At 44.0% G+C, this 21,305-nt stretch overlaps 1 long non-coding RNA gene across 2 annotated transcripts; it reads right to left on the bottom strand.

The window, feature by feature from the left end:
- Window positions 1-1,444: 1,444 nt before the first annotated feature.
- LOC134486568 (uncharacterized) lies at window positions 1,445-19,590 on the bottom strand. Of its 2 annotated transcripts, XR_015686407.1 has the most exons (6): window positions 19,506-19,590; window positions 16,953-18,388; window positions 14,349-14,469; window positions 13,015-13,170; window positions 2,397-2,434; window positions 1,445-1,817 (listed from the first exon to the last, which is right to left on the bottom strand). It is a non-coding gene; the product is annotated as an uncharacterized LOC134486568 (long non-coding RNA). The 2 variants fall into 2 exon arrangements; XR_015686408.1 differs by lacking the exon at window positions 2,397-2,434.
- Between the last annotated feature and the right edge of the window lie 1,715 nt (window positions 19,591-21,305).

The following is a 21,305-nucleotide window of genomic DNA, read 5'->3' as shown; positions in this document are numbered from 1 at the left end:
CCAAGTAAACAGCATGTTGGAAGCTTGAAAATGGAATCCAAAGCTTAAAATTTCAAACAGACTATTGGACTTCAGGGCCACAAGAATTTCAAAATAAAAGGCTACCATGAATATCAGTTTGGATTAGGTTTGGTATTAACAGAAAACTCATAAAAAACCCGTATAAAAATCTGAAGTGTATTGCATTCTCTTATAAAATTCTCAAAGCAGGTGGCCCTGAGCTAACTGGATACTGAGTGCAGAGCCAGAAAAACCACTTGTTTCTCCAGGCAAGGCTATGGATTCATTCATAGTTAGTATTGGCTAAGCAAAACAGTAGTTATGAGGTTAGACCGTTCTTACTGTCACAGGCAGTGGGTGACTACAGGGAAACAGTGTTTGTTGGACATGACAGAGTCATTGCACACAGGGACTCTCTGTGGTTGTGATTGTATGCACGAGATCTGCACAAGATCAAGCCAGACAAAATCCCAGCATGGATGGGAAAGGGGCTCCCCAAGTCTATTGGGAGAGAGGTGCTGTTGGCAATAGATGTGTGCTGGGAGAGGAGAATTGGTTTTCTTTAGAGATACAGCCTGGGGGGGGGTGTTAAGAGTACTGACTGCTTTTCCAGAGGTCCTGAGTTCAATTCCCAGCAACCACATTGGGGCTCACAACCGACGCCCCCTTCTGGTGTGTCTGGAGACAGCTACAGTGTACTCACATACATAAAATGAGAGAGAGAGAGAGAGAGAGAGAGAGAGAGAGAGAGAGAGAGAGAGAGAGCGCCTATCTTAGCTTACTTTCTATTCATCCTGAATCACAGTACATTGAGGAAAGCCAATGCAGGAGCTTGGAGGCAGGAACAGAACTAGAGGCCACGAAGGAATGAATGTTGCTTAATGTCTTGCTCTCTATAGTTTGCCCAGTTTGCTTATCCACAGTGAGCTGGGCCCTCCCACATTAACCATTAATCAAAATGCCTCCACAGACTTAGCTATTGGCCAATCTGATAAAGTCCTTTTCTCGCTTATCTCACCAGATGACTCTAACTCGTATCAAAGTGACAAAACACAGCAAACCAAGCAGCACAGAGGCCCTGGGAGGCAGCCCACGCTCCAGCCGCCCACGCTCCAGCCGGTGGTCCTACACCCGTGCACAGACAGACTACACCAAGAGGACTCAATTAGATTTTTAAAAAGCCACTGTGAGCCACACAGTTTTGGCATACACCTTTAATCCCAGCACTTGGGAGGCAGAGGCAGGGGGATCTCTGAGTTTGGAGGGCAGCCTGGTCTAAAGAGCCAGTTTCAGGATAGCCAGGGCTACAGAGAAAATGCCTGTATCAATACCTCACCCCCTAAATAAAACAAATTAATATCACATGAAGTTGGGAAGAGGAAATGGTGAGGAATCGAAGGGGTGGAAATGGGGCGGAGTTGATCAATACACATTATACATGTATGAAGTTCTCAAACAATCTTTTATTAATTTATTTTACTTTACACGTAGCCGAAGGAGTCATAGACAGCCTCTGCTTCCACTGTTAGGAGTCCCACATGAAGCCCAAGCTGCACAACTGTTACATAGGTGTAGAGGGCCTTAGTCAGTCCCATGCATGCTCCCCAGTTGGTGGTTCAGTCTCTGGGAGCCTCTGTGGGACCAGGTTAGTTGATCCTGTAGGTTTCCTTGTGGTGTTTTTGGCCCTCTGGCTCCTGGAGTCCTCCCCACCACCCTCTTCCCCAAGCTCTGCCTAATGTTTGGCTGTGGATCTCTGCATTGGTTTCCATCAGTTGCTGGGTGAATCCTCTCTGATGACAGTTATGCTAGGCTTCTGTCTGCAAGCATAGAAGAATGCCATTAATAATGTCAGGGGTGGGGTCCCTCGCGGCATGGGTCTCAAGCTACACCATTCATTGGTTGTCATTCCCTCAGTTTCTGCTCCATCTTGACCCCTGCATGTCCTGTAGGCAGGACAAATTGTAGGTCAAAGGTTTTATGGCTGAATTGGTGTCCCAGCCCCTCCATTGCCTGGTTACAGGAGGTGGCTGGTTCAGGCTCCATATCCCCCATTGCTAGGAATCTTAGCTAGGGTCACCCACATAGATGCCTGGGACTTCCATTGCCCTGGGTTTCTAGTTGTCCCGGTGATGACCCCCCTACCCCCTTCCAGTTGTCTATCCCAGTGTTTTCTCCCTCCATCCTCTCCTGACCTGATCTTCCTGTTTCCATCCCCATCACATCTAGTCCCCTCCCCCCCATTATGATTTCTATTCTATTCCCCTTCTCAGTGAGAGTCAAGCATTCTTGTTACTTGGCTTCTTTGGGTCTGTGGATTGTAGCATGGTTATCCTTTAGGGCTAACACCCACTTATAAGTGAGCGTGTGTCACATTCATCTTTCTGGGTCCGAGTTACCTCACTCAGGATGATCTTTTCTAGCTCCATCCATTTGCCTGCAAAATATAATTGCCCTTAATAGCAGAGTAATACTCCACTGTGTAAATGTACCACATTTTTATTTATCTGTTCTTCTGTTGTCCCCCCACCCCCAACCCCCACAGTTTCACTGTGTAGCTCTGGCTGTCCTGGAACTGACTCTATAGACCAGGGTGACCTTGAACTCACAGAGATCCATCTGCCTCTGCCTTTTTTTTTTAAAATATTTTATTTATTATATAGGAGTACACTGTAGCTGTCTTCAGACACACCAGAAGAGGGCATCAGATCTCATTACAGATGGTTGTGAGCCACCATGTGGTTGCTGGGATTTGAACTCAGGACCTCTGGAAGAGCAGTCAGTGCTCCTAACCGCTGAGCCATCTCTCCAGCTCCCCTGCCTCTGCCTTTTAAGTGCTGGGTTTAAAGGCATGTGCCACCAACGCCTGGATCAGTTGAATTATTTTAATTAAAACTTGTTATTTTGTGTGTATGAGTGTTTTACCTGCACCTGTCTGTGTACCACATGCATTCAGTGCTCATGGAGGCCAGAAGAGGGCTCTGGACACCCTGGACTGCTGTTACAAGTTGTTAACAGCCGGTTAACCAGCTTAACCAGCAAGCTCTCTCTCTCCAGCCCCTTGTTTTCTCTGCAGTAAGACTGAAAAGGTAAGATGAATATCAGTTAAAATTTAGTGGAACTCTTTCTACACAAGTTCACACATGTCTTTATTATATCCATAGATGTTGTTCTGTTATGGAAATCTCCATTCAGTGTGTGTGTGTGTGTGTGTGTGTGTGTGTGTGTGTGTGTGTGTGTGTGTTTTGAGACAGTAGCCCTGGCTGTCTCACTCTAGAGCAGGCCGGCCTCTAACTCACAGAGATCCACTTGCCTATGCCTCCCGAGTGCTGGGATTACAGACATGAAACACCACTGCTCAACTCATGATCTTCACTGTCAGCTGTCATGCACGCTGTTGTAGATATCTCCACTTACATCCTAGTGGTTAGGATTTAGGCTATCTTGTTATAAGGGATGCTGGGAAATGTAGTCTTTATGTTTAACCATATGTTAACTAATCTGTTAGTGTGCTATATTAGAACATTACATCAGGAAACTGGTAGCGCCACCCGCAAGATCATAGTAAATTAACCCAGCATGATCAATGTTTTAATTAGAACACAGTGAAAAAGACTACTTTTTAGATTGTATTGATAATAAAGAGATCTGGGTTGGGGATTTAGCTCAGTGGTAGAGCGTTTGCCTAGCAAGCACAAGGCCCTGGGTTTGGTCCCCAGCTCCGAAAAAAAAAAAAAAAAAAAAAAAAAGAGATCTGAAGAAAAACAAATCTATTTGCCAAAAGGAACATTGCTTAGCCTGACCCTTGGAAACACACACTTGTAGGAAGGAGACAGGCATGGGAAAGACCCATCCACATGCTATCCAAAAGAAAGGAAATCTTGCACCCTTGATGCTAGCAAAGCTATCTGTCAGGTAAGGTGGGAAGGCAGGGGTCTGCAGCCTGGCCCTGTTGCTACATTCTCCCTCATTGTGTGATGGTTTGAGTAGGCATGGTCTCCCACAGACTCATGTGTTTGAATCCCTGGCATTTAACTGAAGAGAGTGGCACTATTAGAAGGAGTGGCTTTGTTGGAGAAAGTGTATCACTGTGGGAGAGGGGGGTCTGAGGTCTTACATGCTCAAACTACACCCAGAGGGGACACAGTCTCCTGCTGCCTTCAGGATGCAGAACTCTCCGCTCTGTCTCCAGCACTGTGTCTGCCTGGATGCTCCCACACTTCTCTCATGACAGTAAGGGACTGAACCTCTGAACCTGTAGGCCAGCCCCAACTAAAAGGTTTCCCTTTATAAGAGTTGCTGTGGTCATGGTGCCTCTCTCTTCACAGCAATGAAACCCTAACTAATGCCTGTCTGGGTGGCCTCAGCTCGATGCCCTCTTACCCTGAATAGTCACTTCTTTGTCCTCCTCTGTCACTTTCCTGATCTCTTTGTCAGCCAGCCTTTTCACTCTGTGGCTACAGACCAACAGGAAAGACCGGCGTGCTGAGGGAGAAGGACCTTCTCTGAGGCCAGTCCAATCAGTCACGATCAGTGAATCTGCAGCCTGGGGCTGCCCTCAGGGTCCTGCTCTGGCTCTGGTCAGTCTGTTCTTCTCTGGGGATTGCCATAGATTGCCTTTGTCCTTGAGAACACAAGGCCTGGTCCTGGATAGTGGATAAGGGAGCATCTCCTATCACCATTATTTATCAGTTGGCTATAAGAATAAGCTGAAAATGATGTTAGCCTTGACCACATTTCCATGTATTGTAATTCTTCAAGAACATGCAGAAGACAGTGTGAGAGCCCTGAAGATAAGTTTTGCTACTGCCAAACTACCTTTCTGAACACACACACACACACACACACACACACACACACACACACACACAGAGGAAATGCTAGAGATCAAACCCTGGGGCTCACCCATGCTAGGCAGGCAGGCAAGCACTCCACATGTGGGCTATGCCCCCAGCCTCTGCAGCAGCTCCCTTATGAGAGGACATAGGGAGAGCACCTCCTTTGCCTTGTAGTTTGGTGCTAATAGAGAAGCTGCTTTCTCTGGCTGGTTGTGATTTGGAGACGGCACGTGGCAAGCAGGGCTGGACATAAAGCAGTGCAGCATGGCCATCAAAGCTCTCACTTGCCTGTAACCTCTGACCCTTGTAACCTCTAACCCCAAATGTTAGGTTTGGTATAGTGTGGCCGTCTATTTTTTGAGACATAGTATTACTCTGAAGATCAGGTAGGGCTAGAACTCATTTAGTAGCCCATGGTGGCTTCTCTCTTCTCTCTCTCTCTCTCTCTCTCTCTCTCTCTCTCTCTCTCTCTCTCTCTCTCTCTGTGTGTGTGTGTGTGTGTTATATGTGTGTATGTGTATCTGCATGGATGTGTGAAGGTAATTTTCTCAATCACTCTCTACCTTATTTTCCAAGATAGGGTCTTTCTCTGAGCTTGAAGCCCAGTGATTTGTTCAACTGGCTAGCTGTGTGATCCAGGAATCTGTCCACATCCCGCCCTTCTTTACCCCTGCCCCAGAGTTACAGACATGTACCACAATGTCCAGCTTTACATGTGGGCTGGAAATCCAAACTTAAGTCCTTGTGTTTGTGTGGGAGGTACTTGCCTCTAAAACGTTTCACTCCGCAGAACCCTCTGTGCCTGCCCAATGTCAGATAAAGAGTTTCTAGTGTTCGAAGGGCATTTGAAACACATTTTAAACCTCTGGGCGCTTTCAAGTTCCATGCAATGTACTCTTTCCATCGTGAAAATAACTTTAAAGAGTATAAACAGAATTCATGCTTGTAGAACCAAAATGCACACACAGGAAAATAGCGAGAAGATCCCCCTGCCTGGAGTCCCCCTAAATCCAATTACTCAGAGGCAGTCACTATCAACACATGGGTGCGCTCTGTCTAGCTAGCCCTATTTGTTTAGATGTGTTCAAGCGTAACGAGGCAGATAGAACTGGAATTATCCGAACAAGCAAGCCCCGCATTCCGCTGTGTGTAGTAGTAATCTAAATATAGTTTCTTCCTGCAGGAAAGGTGACATATATGTATATCCATACATATATATGTGCTAAATCGTCTGAATAACGAGGAGTGTCTGATTCTTACTCTATCTCAGTTACTGATAAACACTATGTAAAACTCAGTGCAGGGGGTAACCCAGATGCAGCAGATCCCTGGGGTCCCACATGTTGTGGACATTAAAGATGGGCTATTGGTGGAAATGGTGCATCTTGTATAATGAAGCCACCTTGCCTTCGAGGTGGTTGTCTTTCTCTCATTCTGAAGTCATCACTCCTTAAAAGAAACCAGTGTGCTTCTAGGGTCTTCTGTATCTCTCTCACTGTATTCTACTCGAAGAACAGCCCTACAGCACATGTACAGCTCCTATAAGAACCTCCCCAGACAGCTGGGCAGTGGTGGTGCACCTTTACTCCTAGCACTTGGGAGGCAGAGGCAGAGGCAGAGGCAGGCAGATCTCTGTGGGTTCAAGGCCAGCCTGGTCTTGAGAGTGAGTTCAGGATAGACATGGCTACGTACAGAAAAACCCTAACTTGAAAAACAGAAAAATGAATGGGCAAAAAGAACCTTTGAAGTCTTAGTGTAAAACACCTCACCTCCATAAGCCAGATAAGTATAGGGAGCCGGTAGTTGGCAACCCTATTTGGTTTGGGGTTATACAGACTCCCCACTTCTGACAATCCTCTTACCTACATGTACAATGTAAGCATGCCCTCTTGCATTGTGTTTGAAGACAGCTACAGTGTGCTTATATATAATGGATAAATAAATCTTCAAAAATATATATTTTTTAAAAAAAGAATCATTGTTAGAGAGTTTCTATTCAAATATATTCCTAATACATTCTGGTCTGAAGAATGTCTGGCCTGAACTGATTTGGGGTGCAAACTCAGTAAGGCAGGGTTGTGTCTTCAAAGTGAACTTTTTGGGGAGAATCCCCTACTTGCCCACCTCATGCCTACGCATATTGGGAAAGTATATGTTAAAGTCAAACTATTAAGGGAACGGACTTGAATAGTGGAGACGTTACTATATAACCCTATGTTATCAGTCAGAACAAAGCGCTACCTTCATCGAACTCCTTAGTAACCAAGGTCACCCTTTTCTTGAAACCCATACAAGGAAGATGCAAACAGTTAGGCCCTTGTATATAGTCAGTCCACTGCCTATCTTCAAATAGAGTTATCCTGCTACCTTGGCCAATCTGTGTGAGTTCTTATTTTCGATTCTTCAGGTAAGAGGCCAGAAGCCTAGAAACATGGGGGCCAGCCAGGAGGTGAGAAAACACTTTCTTTTCTGTCTTACTGCTAAAGATTTCCTTCACGGCTTTCTGCTCCTTCCGTTCTGATGTCTGTAGCTGACGACAGCTGAACTAGTCAGTGTGGCCAGAAGGCCATTTGTTAGCATACAGCTGGACGCCTCCTTTGCCTGACCTAAGTAGCAGAGGACACACAGGTGAGGCAGATGGATGACAGGACCCAGGTCCTGGGGGAAAGTGGGTCGCCACAGATGGATGCTCTTCCCGAAATGCTTCACCCAAGGCAAAAATAGTGACTAGGCAGAAGGAGAAGCAGGTGCCCCTCTTCAGCCAGGAACAAGATTCCCGCTCCCCCTCCTTAGTCTACTGCATACCAAAGTCAAACTCTTGCAGCTGCTTGAGATTTCCAACCCCCTCCCCCCTTCCATGTCTCCTGCTTTTCCCATTTCACCTTATAGGAATCTGAAGGAATTTTGGCAGGTCTTGCCCTTGGGTTGTTTTCTGCTCTCTGAAACAGAATGTAACTCTGCGGCCATCTGAATTTTAAGTGTTTTCCTCCCCTGTTTGATTCTTGTTTTCTTTTAATCTCACGTGTGCCTAAGTTACAGCTGTCTCGCCCTGACGTCCAAACATTAAGACCACGATTTATTGCTTGTTCTGTGACTTTGCTTGAGTAGTTTCCAGGCTTGCCTACTGATGATTAAACGGGTGAGAAACACAAATTAAAGGTGTGAAAACTAGACGTTTATCCAGCCAGGAAATAGATTGCCTCCCCAAATGGGGGCCTCCCTCTGTCCTGTCCTCAGCTGACTGCTTCCCCTGACATTAAAATGTCTGTTGTCTGCCAATTAGCAGGCATGAACTAGACAAGGCATTAGGGCATCTCTCATGACAGGATAACTAGATTGTGGAATTGAGTGATTTAGACTCTTTCCAGAGCAAGACAAATCTACCTATTACTCAGGTCAATACCTGTATGTCGTGCTGGTCTGGATGAGAATGGCCCCCAGAGGCTCATATATTTGCATGGTTAGTTTCCAGTCGATGAACTGTTTGGGAAGTGTTAGGAGGTGTGGCCTTGTTGACGTAAGTGTGACTTTGCTGAAGGAAGTAGGTTACTGGGGATGGGCTCTGAGGTTTCAAAAGTTCACATCAGGCCTAGACAATCTCTCCCTTTCCCTCTCCCCTCTCCCCCTCCCCCTCTCCCTCTCCCCTCTCCCCCTCCCCCTCTCCCTCTCTCCTCTCCCCTCCCCCTCCCCTCTCTGCCTGATGCCTGTGGATCAGAATGTAAAGCTCACAGCTGCTGTTCCAGTGCTATGCCTGTCTGTTTCCTTCCCCAGTGATAAGGAACTCACCCTCTGAAACTGTAACCAGCCCCAATTAAATGCTTTCTTTAGTAAGTGCTGCCTTGGTCACGGTGTCTGTTCACAGCAGAAGATAAATAGCAAAGATATACGGATAATATGAATGATTTCTTATCTTCCTTTCTGTGTCTTTAAAAACATATATTACTAAATTTGGGGAGGGGAAGGTATCACATTCCCCTACTAACATAATCTCTAAAACTAAGGGTCCAGGTGACACTCTTCCTTCTCTATAATACAAACTGGCATAACACACCCTGCCTAATTTGGGAAGAGTTTCCTCTTAACTTGATTACTAATGAAACATCTTATAGATTTTCCCTCTTCCACTTCCTACCCAAACTCTAAGGAAACAGCCACCTCTCAGATCATGGCCCTTTCTCCACTTGCCTGATTGGGAAAGTAGCATGCCAGGACCCCAGCAGTGTGTTAAGCCACCACTCCTAAGTACAGATACAGCCCCTGTACTGGCTGGTTTTGTGTGTCAACTTGACACAAGCTGAAGTTATCACAGAGAATGGAGCCTCAGTTGAGGAAATGCCTCCATGAGACCCAACGATAAGGCATTTTCTCAGTTAGTGATCAAGGGGGGAGGACCCAGTCCCTTGTGCATGGTGCCATCCCTGGGCTGTTAGCCTTGGGTTCTATAAGAGAGCAAGCTGAGCAAGCCAGAGGAAGCAAGCCAGTAAGTAGCATCCCTCCATGGCCTCTGCAGCAGCTCCTGCTTCCTGACCTGCTTGAGTTCCAGTCCTTTCTTCCTTTGGTGATGAACAGCAACTTGTAAGTATAAGCTGAATAAACCCTTTCCTGCCAATGCTTCTTGGTCAAGATGTTTGTGCAAGAATAGGAACCCTGACTAAGACAGCCCCCAATTCTCTTTCATAGAAGGCTCGCTGAGGCCATTCTCTGACCTGGGGGAGGGGAGCTAGACACCACTGCATTCACGTAGGAATGCCACAGAGGACATAAGTTATGTAGGAACTCAGACCTAAGAGTAAAGAGATACAGGTAGCATTGTATGATGTCCGTCTAGCTTGAAATTTGAGATGTTCAACATCTTAAGGAGGGATTCCACACAAGGCTGCCCCAGGAATCTGCACTCAGCTAGTTCGTCCCTCTCCAGACGAAGCCCTTTGAAAGAATCAGGTCAGGAATCTTCTATTTTCTCCCTTCCTCTGTGGGTTATCATGGGAAACTTGCATTCAGTTCTTCCAGTAAGCCCCTCCCCCCCAACCCCACCAAGATTGGTGATCAGGGCGGAAATTGACAAAAGGTTAACCCCAGCAATGTTTTATTGTGACACTGCCTTGCTCTAATACAAACTTCGGGGTAGGTGAAAATGCATCAAAATGGTAGTCTTGACTATATTATTATCTTTTAATTAGAATTTTTCTATAAAAGATAAAGAAAATAGTCTGAGATTCCTTCTATACATGCAGGTGTTCATGGTCTTCTCTGAAGACACCGCCACCTACCAAGGAACAAGGGAAGCCACAAAACAATGGGGCTGACCCAGAAATTGTGAATGATCAATTCCTAAGAGGGTCACATGATTTTTAGGGTGAATCCCATACCACCTTCCTCTGACGGGTCATGAAACCCGACGCTAAGAATGTTAGCACATAGTATTTGAGGAGCAGAGCAGAGAAGTCCCTGTTTTCTGTCACCTGAATACCTAATGTTTCCACCAACACAGCCACTATGGGATCCTTCCTTAGGCTATGGAGTGTCTTCAGTCTCAGCTTGGATGAGCATCACACAATGGCCCTTTGGTCTCTTTACTCTTAGGTCTGAGTTCCCCCATAACTTATGTCCACTTTCCAGCTGTGGTATTCCTGGGTGACTGCAGTGGCATTTGGCCACCCTGTGGATGTCATATGATCCCCCTTAGTGAGCCTCCTGTGAAAGATGCTGACTCATGTGTTGAGCTCCTGCCTGAATGAGAAGTTGTATTTAGGAGTGAGGGCTTCTTGGAGCCCTCCTAAGAAGAGCAGAAGCCCAGTCAGGTAAGTCAAGGGTAAAAGCCTGTAGTCAGTGTGACTAAGGAATATAATGAAACGGATGAACCAGCCTGTCTCCACCAGAGCTTGAAAGCTGTCCTGTAATAAAGACAAATTAGATTCACAAATTAGATTCATTTCTGTTTATGATGTAATCTGTTTCTCAGGGATTGGGCTGGGCACTACCCGTAACCTTAACTACTCGCGGTTTGGTACACATGTTCCAGAAAACAGCCACCATGCTTTCGTTTCAAAGGTTCTTATGACTACCTTGTTATCACCACCTTGTTTTATGACCACCTTGATATGACCTTTTTGCTATCACTATCTTCTTGTGATCATCTTGTTATGGCCACCTTGTTGTGACCTCCTTGTAACCATGTCTTTGTTTTAAGAGGTTGTCATGGCCAACTTGTTACACTTATGTTTTACTTTTGTAACCCAAACTATTTGCCTGCCAAATCCCCCATTTGAAAACTCCCAACTCCTGAGCTGTTACAAACTCTTATCTTACCTATGTCCAATGCTTATCTCTTGAACCCTGCCTTTAGGGAGACACAGCCCATGTACATGAACGAAAAGTTTGTTTGAGTTAATTTGGCCATGTTTGGAGTTGGTGGTCTTTCCTCTTTCATCTGTGGGGTTTCATACGGAGGAGTCTTGGTTAGTTGGGATTCTTGCTTCCTTTATCTGCTATCTTTACATCATTTGGGTGATTGTATGTTCATGATTTAACTTTAGATTTATTTATATTCCTCTGGTGCATTATTTGTACTTATTGTGTGAAACAGAGGATTAAAAAAAAATTAAAACCAACTAGGTGGAGTTGGTACGTGCCTTAAATCCCAGTGCCTGGGAGGCAGAGGCATGCAGATCTCTCTGGTGGAGGCTAGCCTTGTCTACAGATTGAGTTCTAGAACAGCCAGGGCTACACAGAGAAACCCTGTCTCTAAAAACAACCAAATAAACAAGCAAACAAACAAAAATTAAAGCCAGATCTGGATCATCTGTTTAACTAACAGACGGAGAGTAGGTTGGAGTCTAGTTCAATAATACTGGCTTCGCATGTACATGGCCTGGGTTCATTTCCCAATACTGAGAAAAACAAAACAAACAAAACCCAAAAGACTTATTGGTTAACAGTTATAGAGTTTCAAATTTTAGGCATCTATTGCCAGGAGGGCTTTCAAAATTGCAAAACGATGCCTGTGCTTGTCCGGGGTTTGTTGTTTTGTTTTTCAGTTTTGCCACAGCCCTCACAGCTGGATCCTGGAAGCTTAACTGGGAATAATGGAAGATTAAGAAAGACAGACAGACACACTCTATTATCCTGCCACCTCTCCACCTACTTTCATTAGACCTGCTGATCCTGAACCATACAGGGTAGGTTCTCATCCTGCACCCATCTTCCCTGCCTACCACTGAGTCCTTTAGACATGGCCAGCTGACCTAAGTAGCATGCTATCATGCTGGACCTGAATGTCCCTGCCATCTCTCTGCCCGCCTTCATCGGACCTGCTAATCTGGAACCATATAGCCTTCATCAGACCTGCTAATCTGGAACCGTATAGCCAAGGAGTCTGCCACACTAGGATCATTGAGGTTAGGCCTCCTCCCAATACAACAGGAACATCCAGAGACTAAAGCCATCTAAATGGCTAAAGACCCTTGAAAGAACATAGTTAACAAAAGCCAGGGCAATACGACACCTTCTGAACACAGCTGTCCTACTACAGCAAATCCTAATACAACCAAAGCACAAGTAAATGATCTTAAATCCAATCTTATAAAGATGATTGAGGTCTTTAAAGAGGAAACAATAAATCCCTTAAAGAAATACAGGAAAATGCAATCAAACAGGTGAAAGAAATGAATAAAACTATTCAAGACCTGAAAGTGGAAATAGAAGCAATAAAGAAAACACAACCTGAGGGAATCCTGGAAATGGAAAACCTAGGGAAGAGAACAGAAACAGTAGATACAAGCATCACCAACAGAATTAGGAGATGGAAAAGAGAGAATCTCAGGCCTAGAATATACAATAGAAGAAATCGGTAATCAGTCAAAAAATATACAAAATCTAAAAAATTCTTGAAACAAAACATCCAGGAAATCTCAGATACCATGAAAATACCTAACCTAAGAATAATAGGAGTAGAAGAAGGTGAAGAGTCCCAGCTCCAAGGCTCAGAACATATTTTCAACAAAATCACAGAAGAAAACTTTCCCGGAGAAAGAGAGGAGCAGGATGGCTGAGAAGCTGTGGCAGGACAATGGAGGCTGATGTAAAGATCTCACTCTGTGTATTTACAGGTTGTTATCAATATTCTTAAGGGATGGATGGTACCGGGCTTTGTATGTTTAAGTAGGCAATTATATCTTACCAGTTGGATCTAAGATTATTGTGTTGTGTGTTCTTTTATGTGACGGTTTGAGTGTAGGAAAGTGTGCGGCGGCTGGAGACACTGGGCCGCCGAGGAGTTGGTATGTGTTTCCGCCAAGATGTCTAGCAGATATCTTGGGGCACCATGATGCCGAACCTAATCGGGATAAAAGACAACAATACTTTTTTTAAATTTTTTATATTTTTACAACAATCTATATATGATTTAATTTACTGTATCATAAATATTTATTTTTTATTTTTTTTATTTTTTTTTAAAGATTTATTTATCACTTTATTCAGACACACCAGAAGAGGACATCGGATCCCATGACAGATGGTTGTGAGCCACCATGTGGTTGCTGGGAATTGAACTCAGGACCTCTGGAGGAGCAGTCAGTGCTCTTAACCACTGAGCCATCTCACCAGCCCATAAATATTTATTTTTACATCTTATTTTTAATTATTCCTATCTTTCTGTGCAGTAATTTGGTTATATTTTTTAAAGTATATGTGATTTTTTTTCAAGAATTTACTTGATTTTTTTTCATGTCATTCACTTCTTTTTGGTTTTTATTTCTTTTCTAATCATGCCATAGAAGAAGACACAATGATATTTAATAAACATGATGAAAGAAATAATGAATCTAAATAAAGTGACTGTATGAAAAGAAGTAATATGCTGAGATGTGCCCGATACAATGGGAATAGTCATTTGAAAAAAAGGGTGATGCCATGATTCAATAAATTATATAAATTGAAAAAAAAAAACTTTCCCAACGTAAAGAGATGCCTATAACCATACAAGAAGTTTACAGAACACCAATCAGACGAGACCAGAAAAGAAAATCCTCCTGCCATGTATAAAAACACAAAATCTATGGAATGTTGCTGTAAAATTATAAATGGGGTTGTCTTTTCCCTGCTAGATCCAGCACCACAGTGCCCCAAGATATCTGCTAGATATCTTGCCAGAAACACACATTCCAACTCTGTGGCAGTCTAGTGTCTCTGCCGCCACACACTGTCCCAAAATCAATTCTCCACAAGAAAGAACACACAACACAATAACCTCTGATCCAATTGATACTTCTTTTTTTTTTTTAGGTAACTTTTTTTGGTATTTTATGTATTTACATTTCAAATGTTATTTCCTTTCCTGGTTCCCCCCTCACCCATCCTTCTTAAATTATTCCACCATATAGAAACAGAAGGAACACTTCCAAACTCATTCTATGAGGCCACAGTCACCCTGTTACCTAAACCACACAAAGACTAAAAGAAAAAGAATTTAAGGCCAATTTTTCATATGAATACTGATGCAAAAATACTCACAAACAGAATCCAGGAACACATCAAAAACATCATCCATCACAATCAAATAGGCTTTGTCTCAGGGATGCAGGGATGGTTCAATATACGAAAATCCATCAATGTAATCCACCATATAAACAAACTGAAAGAAAAAAAAATCACAAGATCATCTCATTTGCTCATCAACATTCCTTCATATTAAAAGTCTTAAGGGGTTTGGAGATTTAGCTCAGTGGTAGAGCACTTGCCTAGCAAGCACAAGGCCCTGGGTTTGGTCCCCAGCTCCGAAAAAAAGAAAAGAAAAAAAAAAAAGTCTTAAGCCATCAGGGATAAAAGATGGATACCTTAATATAACAAAGGCAACACATAGCAAACCAATAAATTAAATAGAAACTGAAAGCAATTCCAGTACTTGAAATTCTAGCTAGAGCAATAAGACAAGAAAAGGAGATCAAGGGATACAAATTGGAAAGAAAGAAAGTCAAAGTATTGGGGCTGGAGAGATGCCTCAGTGGCTAAGAGCACTGACTGCTCTTCCGGAGGTCCAGAGTCCAAATCCCAGCAACCACATGGTGGCTCACAACCATTTGTCATGAGATCTGATGCCCTCTTCTGGTGTGTCTGAGGACAGCTACAGTGTACTTATATATAATAAATAAATAAATCTTTTTTTTAAAAGAAAAGGTTTATTTAAAAAAACAAAAGAAGTCAGGACTACAGAGATGGCTCAGCGGTTAAGAGCATTTATTGACTGCTCTTCCAGAGGTCCTGAGTTCAAGTCCCAGCAACCACATGGTGGCTCACAACCATCTGTATTGGAATTTGATGACCTTTTCTGGTATGAAGACAGCAACAGTGTACTGACATATAAAATAAATAAATAAATCTTTTTTTAAAAAAGTCAAAGTATCAATATTTGTGGATGATATGATGGTATACATAAGTGACCCCAAAAAGTAACCAGCTGATAAACATCTTCAGCTAAGTGGCTGGATACAAAGTTAACTCAAAAAATCAATAGCCCCCCCTTTATTCTAATGATAAGTGGATAAATGGGATGAGAAAGAAATTAGAGAGACAATTCACTCCCCACACAACTTGCCACAAACTAGACTCATCTGGGAAGAAAGAAATTCAATTGAGCGAACACCTCCATCAGATTAGCCGCGGACAAGCCTGCGGCGCATCTTCTTATTTAATAATTGATGTAAGAGGGCCTAGTGCATTGTGGGTGGAACCACCCTGGGTAGGTTTTCCTGGGCTGTATAAGAAATTAAGCAATCAATAGTGAGAAGCCAATATGAAACATTCCTCCATGATCTCTGCTTGAGTTCTTGGTCTGACTTCTTTCAGTGACAGTCTATAATTGAGTTGATACATACGCTGTCTCACTCAGACTTCTATTGTTGTGACAAAACACCATTGACCAAAAGGTAAATTAGGGAAAGGGTTTGATCGTAGTCCATCATTGGGGGACGTGAGGACGGGATCTCAAGCGGGGCTGGAACCTGGAGGCAAGAGCTGATGCAGAGGCCATGGAGGGGTGTCGCCTACTGGCTACCTTCACATGGCTTGCTTAGCCTGACTTCTTATAGAACCCAGGACCACCAGCCCAGGGAGGTACCACCCACAGTGGGCTGAGCGCCCTCCCCATTGATTGTTAATGGGGAAAATGTCTGGCAACTGGATCTCATGGAGGCATTTTCTTACACGAGGCTCCTTCCTCTCTGATGATTCTCATTCGTGTCAAGTTGACACACAAAACCAGTCAGTACATACACCAAATAAATTCTTTCCTCCCTAACTTGCTTTGGATCGTGGTGTTTTATCACAGCAACAGAAAACCAAGACAAAATCTTTTCTCCCACAACCTTGACCACAGAGAAAATCCTTTAGATGAATCTCCTTCTCTGTGATAATTGAAAAGTGCTACTTTGTTGCTTTTAAATGCATCCCATTGAATTCTGGGAACTCTTAACCTCTTTCCGGGTATGTATTAGTCATGTGTAATTCTCTAATAGGTGGTGTTGGGGTTCCCCAGCGGTCAGAGATCACACAACAGATCTCAGGCAAGAGATTTACTGGTGGGGGCACCCACTTTCTGAGTGGGGGACAAGAGAAAGGGAGGTGGAGGGAGGGAGAGAGTGTGCTGGGGGGAGGGCATGGGATTTATAAAGGGTATGCAACTGGTGGTGACAGTGGAAATGTGTTGCATTTGGTGCTACTGTGGCGGCAGGGGCTGAGCTGCTGGAGGCAGGCTAGGGGTGCACCTGGTTCTAGAACTGTGGGTGGTTCTGGTTCTAGAACTGTGGGTGGTTCTGGTTCTAGAACTGTGGGTAGTTCTTGGTTTACCAAGAGTGTGGTCATATCCTGAGTGAAAAGCTGAGCTTTAAAAGATGGCACAAAGCAAATACCCACAACAGGTACCTTGTTATTGTTCTTTACGTGGAGAGAAGACACCAAAAAAAAACCCCCAGCACCGCGTGGTACAACTGTACTTTATGTTTTTTGAATAGAAACTTTGGGGGCGTGAAGGAATTGCCTGTAGGCGTCCCCAGAAGTTCACTCCAGGTTGTTTGAATCAGGCCACTGGAACAGGGCATAGCCATAGTAAATGGAGCTCACCAAGGTCGGGCAGAAGTCCTCCTTCATCAGGAATGCATCTTCCTCTGCTCCAGATGGCTCGGAGGACATTTCTGACTGAACACCTGGCAACCTTATATGCCGTCCACAGGCGCAGCTTGGGCATTTGCCACCTTAGAGTTTTTTCTTACGTTCAGTCTATAGGCAGCCCCTCTTCTCACAGTGTGGCAACCGGGCCTTCCGTGCACTGGCCCCAACACCACTCACTGTGGAATGCTTGAGACATGCCACACCCCTAATCCCTTTCCCCTTATTGCTTCGCTCTGTTTTGTGACAGCATCTCACAATGTGACTGCACTCTAATGGGACAGCATACCTGGTTGGCCTTGAACTTCTGACCCTCCTACCTTTACCTCTTGCCTTTCACTCACTGTCCCAACCCTCTGAGATTTCTTTCTCGAATGAAGCTGGTACTGAGCGGAGGGTTAGAATCCATCAGAAATCCCAGAGAAATGAGGCGGTGGCCTGTGTGTTGTAAGAGAAACTACAAAAGTCACTCAGGGCCATCCCTCTGTCTCAGTTCCTACAGTGTTGGTCTGAGGGTATGAACTTGAAAAACATGATATGAATTACAGCAAGACTAAAGTATTAAACTAGGTATTTAAACTGAATATTATATTAAACTGAGCTGACTCTAAATACAACTGCTTCCTTTGACCAGATCAGACCTGATATTTAGAAAAAACATTTGGGTATTACATTGCTTCTTATTGTAGAATAAAAAGGAAAAACACATAGACTTTAGAGATAGTGGCAGTTGTGAGGCTGAGGCTAGCCCACCACTTGAAACTACCAGTTTTAGGTCAGTCTGAACAATATAGTGAAATCCTCTTAAAATAGTACATCAAACCCTGACCTAGTGGCTCATACCTTTGATCTCCTTTTCTTGTCTTATTGCTCTAACTAGAATTTCAAGTACTGTATTGAATAGATAGGGAGAAAGTGCCAGCTTTGTCTTGTCCCTACTTTTAGTGGAATTGCTTTCAAACCAAAGCAAACAACAATAGGAAAGCCATATGAGCACTGTACACTCAGGTTTGAAAATCAACAGTGGACCAGCCTGAAGGCCCTGCCTCAATGTGTTTTCTCTTTTGTTACTGCCAGGCTTCCTGCACTGCTCATTCTGTAATAGACTCTATTATTAAAGATGGCTAATAATTCCTTTTTATAAAGACTGAGGCTCATGTATGTAGTCCAGGCCCCTCTTAAACTCCCTATAAGGCTGAGTATGGTTTTAAACTCCCGATCCTCTTGCCTCAGCCTGGGATGACAGGCTTGTATTACCCTGTCCAATCCCTAAACTCAAGTCTCTTGGAGTAGTAGTCAAATTGAGACCAGCATCCAGTGCAGGAAGGACACAGGTCACAACCTTGGGAATCTCGAGTTAGCTTCCTCTTCAAGTTGTTCCTGGTATAACCCTGGATGGAGGAAGATAGGAAAGAAAGGCTGGGAGAAATGAAGGACCAATTTTTAAAAAGGAGTGTTAGAGGCTGAATCTCTTATGGGAGTCCTATAGCATAGGAATCTCTTATAGGAGTCAATAGATGACAATCTGGAGTGGTTAGCCATCCCAGTTGGACTTTTCTAGGATGACACTGGAAGTCCTAGAGCAGGAACACCTGTGCAAAGGACAATTGGTCCTAAGAATTGAAGTATGGTAGGATGGTTGGTATGTCGCACACTCTACTCTTGGGAGATAAAAAAAAAAAGGGAAGAGGACTGAAGTAGGGGGATTTGGAGATGTTTGATGTACTTTTGGATGTCACTATTACTGGGGTATGTTAGTGACAGTCTGCTGTATTTAGGTCATACTTAGATCAGAAGGGTGTACTAGGCCCCAAATGCTACTAGCTGTCCCACTAAGAAGCTTGTGTCATCAAAATGAAGGCATGGCTGGTCATCATCCTACGTCTAGTAGTAATGACTTGAGATCGTGACATAAATTGGCACTCTAGACCTTGCCCTGGATTGAATGGGGGTGGGAGGGCTAGAAAGGCAGTTGAGCTATAGAAGTTCTTTGAAGTCTACCCTCTGCTCTGTGACAATAGATATGTGTAGCATACGTGTAACACGTATAACACAAAGTGATATAGAAAGGGAATAGTCATGGAAATTAGAGTCCTGAAGAGTGAAGTATTTGGGCATTGAGGGAAGAGGAAATTACAAAGTCTCAGTTTGTAGAGAAATCTAGAAGACTGGGGGATGGGCAAAGGCTAGGTCAAAGGTCTCGATACACAATGTGGAACCAGAGCTGGTATCCCTGAGTGCTGACCAGGCAGAAGGGCAGGGGGCATGGGAGTCATTAATGAATCTAAGGATCCACATCTCCTGGGAAGCAAGAGATGTCAAGCAACGTGACTATCTGAAGGTGACTGGCTGAGGCTGGGTAGTCATGGCATTGTTAAGTTTCCTGCTCCTGTTTCTCATTAAATACACTGTAATCTCAGCTAATTGAGGGCTGAGTCAGGAGGATTTCAACCGCAAGATTCTGTCTCAAAAGAAAAAGCAAAATCCAGCCGCCGGGACTAGACTCACGGTTAGAAGTAGTGGGAGGGCTGGCATCAATGTCTCCAGATCTTAGGACAGTGTCTTTCCGAGAGAAACAGAAAGAGGTGCGCCCCATCCGGGCTCGTAAGCAAAGCCCATTTTTTTCACCAGCCTTGCTGGTTAGGCAAGAGTTTGACCCTTATCACACACTGAAGCAAACGACGACGTGAAGTGTTCCTCATTGAATAGTACATGAATTATACAAATTAATCCTGAGAGGAGTGTGTAGCTCGGTGTTAAAGAGAGCTTGCTTAACAGGTATGAGATCCTGGACTCAGTACCTAAGTATCACAAAAATAAACAATGAATCGTGAGGAAAAGCCGCTTCTCCCTTTCTTCTGTGTCAAGCTTCCAAAAACAAAACAACTCAATGGAAGACAGAAGACTTTGAGGGACAAAAGAGAAGGAGGCAGGGTGCAGACCCTGAACTTTGCATGCTTTTTTTCTCTTCTATTTCCCCTGGGTTCTTTGTAGTGGTTTGTTTGTTCCTGTTTCCTTAAAATGAATTCCATTTTGTTCATAGTCAAAAAGAGAAGAGTGTAGCTGGTGCTTCTCCATTCCGCACTTCTCAGAGTTATCCCTCAGCAAGGCTGTCTCTGCCTGCTGAAGGCTGAGCTCTGTGCTCTCAGTGTCTTGCAGACATTCACAGTCCTGATCTATCATCCCCCATTCTGGCTCCTCCAGCAGCTTGAATTTGCTCTGCAAGGGAAATTCCAGGAAAAGTTGTTGACTCAGGGTGCCATTGAGCTGGAAAGCCAAAGGCAGATGTTGTCCTCAGTCTATGGGCCTAAACCGAGGGTTGAACTGAGGGGAGAAACTGCTGTGTGTACAGTATCTCCAGTTGTGTAAGCTGCAGGAATTCAGGCTAAAGCATGTGCCCAGAGGGCAGATTAGCTAGAAGCTGGAGCTATAGGGCAGTGGCGGCTCCTTTTCCTTTTCCTCTTCCTCTTCTTCCTCCTCCTCTTTTTTCACCTCCTCCACCTTCTCTTCCTCCTTCTCCTGCTGTTTTTCTTTTCTTTTTCTTTTTCTTCCTTCCTTTCTTTCTTTCTTTCTTTCTTTCTTTCTTTCTTTCTTTATTTATTTATTTATTTTGAGACAGAGTTTCTCTGTATAGTCCTGGCTGTTCTGGAACTCATTCTGTAGACCAGGCTGGCCTCGAACTCACAGAAATTCTCCTGCCTCTGCTTCCTGAGTGCTGGGATTAAAGGTATACATCACTAGGCCAGACTTCTTTTTAAAAATAGGATTTTTTTTCCTCTTATATGTGTGAATGTTTTACCTGAATATATGTGCATGTACTCCTGTTATGGGAAGCCCACCAAAGTGACCGCTTAGACACAATTTATGGTCAATTCAAAGTCTTTATTCTGCTTGGCATGGTGGCACATACCTTTAATCCCAGCACTTGGGAGGTAGAGGCAGGAGGATCTTGGTGAGTTTGAGGCCAGTCTGGTCTACACAGTGAGTTTCAGGGCAGCCAGGCCTACATAAGGCCTCAAGACAGAAGGTCTTAAAACAAATAAAACAAAAACGAACATACAAAAAAACAAAAAGAAAGTCTTTATTCCACAGCTGGGACTACACTCAGGAATTTGAGCCCAAGTGTAGCTCTGAGCATTTAGGTCAAGGGGCCTTTAAAGGCTAAAACAACTTCCTGTTTTCTCTCTGTGTTGCAGGGGAAGGTTTGCATAAGCAAGGTTTGCATAAACAAGACCTTTAACAGAAGGTAATATAAGCAGTTAGCTGGAGGGGTTCTGCACAAAAAGCTAGGATAAGTTAGCTAGGGCA

The sequence above is a fragment of the Rattus norvegicus genome, chromosome 4 (genome assembly GCF_021556685.1).
Source record: "Rattus norvegicus strain SHRSP/BbbUtx chromosome 4, alternate assembly SHRSP_T2T, whole genome shotgun sequence".
Taxonomy (NCBI): domain Eukaryota; kingdom Metazoa; phylum Chordata; class Mammalia; order Rodentia; family Muridae; genus Rattus; species Rattus norvegicus.
This window is presented reverse-complemented; position numbering and strand designations above follow the sequence as displayed.